Below are 3457 nucleotides of genomic sequence, written 5' to 3' on the forward strand. Positions count from 1 at the left end.
TAAAAACTTATTGAAAATATCTTAATGAGATTAACGCTTTTAAAAATTAGATTATATATCATGTATAAATATTGTTAACTGCTGGAATGACACAGAGTTCAATGGAAACATATAGCAAAAAGTTTATCAAGCAAGTGTGGGACTTAAAAATATGTATTGGCTGGGCACGGTGGCTCACGCCTGTAATCCCAGCACTTTGGGAGGCCGAGACGGGCGGATCACGAGGTCAGGAGATCCAGAACATCCTGGCTAATACGGTGAAACCCTGTCTCTACTAAACAAAATACAAAAAATTAGCCGGGCGTGGTGGCGGGCGCCTGTAGTCCCAGCTACTCCGGAGGCTGAGGCAGGAGAATGGCGTGAATCCAGGAGGCGGAGCTTGCAGTGAGCCGAGATCGCGCCACTGCACTCCAGCCTGGGTGACAGAGCGAGACTCCCTCTCAAAAAAAAAAAAAAGATGTATTAAGGCCAGGTAAGGTGGCTCACGCCTGTAATCCCAGCACTTTGGGAGGCAGAGGCAGGCAGATCACGAAGCAAAGAGATACAGACTATCTTGGACAACATGGTGAAATCCCATCTCTACTAAAAATACAAAAAAATTAGCCGGGCGTGGTGGTGCGCGCCTGTAGTGCCAGCTACTCAGGAGGCCGAGGCAGGAGAATCACTTGAACCCGGGAGGCGGAGGTTGCAGAGAGCCGAGATTACGCCACTGCACTCCAGCCTGGCAACAGAGTGAGACTCCGTCTCAAAAAAAATAAAAATTAATAATTAATAATTCAGTATCACAACCAGGACAGAAGAACATAAAGGGAAATGAAATTGTTCACCAAATTAGCATTATTGAGGACATATTTAATAATTCAATAGGCAGCTGTTGAGCACTTTTGAGACTGTCTCAAAACAAAACACCATCTATATATCTATTAATAATGTGTAAACTACACAATAATATAAGATAGATTATAGAAGCTAGAGCACACTGCACATGGTAGGGATGAATAGAGAGCAATGAAGTGAAATTTTTACTAAGCAGTAAACTCCCAAAGTTTAAAAGGATTTAAACATTCTAATAGCGTTTTGGCAATTAAAAAAAAAATGGTTCTCCTAGTAATCAGAAAAGAAAATTCTGTTTAAAGATGTAATGTTTATCTATTGAAACACTGAATAGATAAACATATCAATGAAGCTTTCTCCTCCTTATTTAAAATCATGCAAAATACACAAATAAGATGCAGGTTCATATCTTAGTTTGAGTGGGCTTTTCAGAGACTAGTATTTCAAAATGCCCCTTTATGTGGTACCCTGGAGATTTTCTTATAACTCTGGGAAAATGCACTAAGACTGGTAAAAAATAAACTTCTTATGTAAAAAGGAAGAATGGCAATTGTGAAAAAGATGCTAAAAAGAACCTTCAAACACCTACCTTGACTTTAAGCAACTCAATTTTAGGAGAAAGTACACATTTAAGTAGCAAAACTTGGAAACTAATTCTCTAAAAACCACTGACATCTGCAAAACCTGAATCTCATGGAAAAGCTTTGTAAAACTCAAGTGGTAGGAATACCCCTGTTTGAAGGCCACTGGTTTAAAGAATATTCTTAAAAGACTGTTCTACAGTGTCAAATCAACAGAACTACTTGCATTTGGTAGTTTAAAACAAACAAACAAACATACTGAAATGGAATTTTAGATAAAGAACAGACATAAGAATAGAAGTTTTTTGGAAAATAGAAATTCAAGTCACTTGTAGGACTTACCACTGAGACTCAATAACAGTGACACATCTAAGCCAAGATTAATCGTAAACTCCCCGTGTATACTGTTGAATTTAAATCTCTCACTCCCAGAGGCAAAATCTCTGCACTCCAGCCTACACCTTTAACACTGCTGGCACACCTCATCAGAAGTACAGAAATCATTTCAGTCTGAAAACCCCCAAATTTATCACAATCCCTCGAACAACAAGTGTAGTATTACTCTAAAAAAGTTTTACTCTAAAATAGAAAGATATATCTCAACTATTACAGAAATGAATAACTTACAAAACTTACCCACTATGTGAAAACATAAACAGCAAGTAACACTATTATCAACTTTAAAGCAAATTGAACCCAACTGTCCAAGGTCATAGATATCACAGACAAGGATAATAATAATGACTATGTACATGGCAACTTTTTTCATTTTACTGTTCCATACAGACTAATTCAGGACTTTCTAAATGTATCATAGAGCATCCTCTGGATCTACATTTTGGACTATGTTTTAATCATCATGAGAAAAGGTCCAAGATAGACCCAAGTTTTAATGAATTACACACTCTATTGTAGTACAACACATTAAGCTGACATACCAAACTGATTTCCTTTGAGTCATAACCTCAACTGCTACCGGGAACAGGAAAACATCTAAATGTGGAAGCATGTTGGGTGTAAGATAACAGAGAATGATGAAAGCACATTCCATTCGAAAGACACTCATTTATTTGTTAATACCACAAGCCAAACAAAAACATATCTGGGGATGAATCTGCGAAACCTACTAGGGTTAAAATTTTACTTCTCTTAATTGTTTGGCTTCCAAAACATATTTGGCTTCCAAAACAGATTCAAATTCAAAAAATATTTACGGCCGGCTGTGGTGGCTCATGCCTGTAATCCCAGCACTTTGGGAGGCCAAGGTAGGCGGATCACGAGGTCAGGAGATGGAGACCATCCTAGCCAACATGGTGAAACCCCGTCTCTACTAAAAATGCAAAAATTATCTGGGTATGGTGGTACGTGCCTGGAGTCCCAGCTACTCGGGAGGCTGAGGCTGGAGAATCACTTCAATCTGGAAGGCGGAGGTTGCAGTGAGCTGAGATTGTGCCACTGCACTCCAACTTGGTGACAGAGTGAGACTCTGTCTCAGAAAAAATGAATAAATAAAATAAAAAATAAATATGTACAAAGTGCCCGCTAGGTAGAAGGTATATATCATTAGAATGAGACAATGCCTATTAAATGTTATTGTTGCCGGGTGCACTGGCTCACGCCTGTAATCCCACCACTTTGGGAGGCCGAGGCGGGCAGATCACGAGGTCAGGAGTTCGAAACCAGCCTGACCAATATGGTGAAACCCTGTCTCTACTAAAAATATAAAAATTAGCTGGGCATGGTGGTGTAATACCAACTACTCAGGAGGCTGAGGCAGTAGAATTGCTTGAACCCGGGAGGCAGAGGTTGCAGTGAGCCAAGATCACGCCACAGCACCCCAGCCTGGGTGACAGAACGAGACTGTCTCAAAAAAAAAAAAAAAAAAGGAAAATGTTATTGTTGTCACAACAAGTACATTTGCATAAAGTTGCCTCATTATACTTGAGATGTGATTTCAGCAAAGATTAGAATTATACCCAAATTACAGATCAAATCTATATCCCTGATTTAATTAATTACATAAAAAAGAAAAATGTATTTAC

This window comes from Pan paniscus, chromosome 1 (assembly GCF_029289425.2).
Source record: "Pan paniscus chromosome 1, NHGRI_mPanPan1-v2.0_pri, whole genome shotgun sequence".
In the NCBI taxonomy this organism is placed as follows: domain Eukaryota; kingdom Metazoa; phylum Chordata; class Mammalia; order Primates; family Hominidae; genus Pan; species Pan paniscus.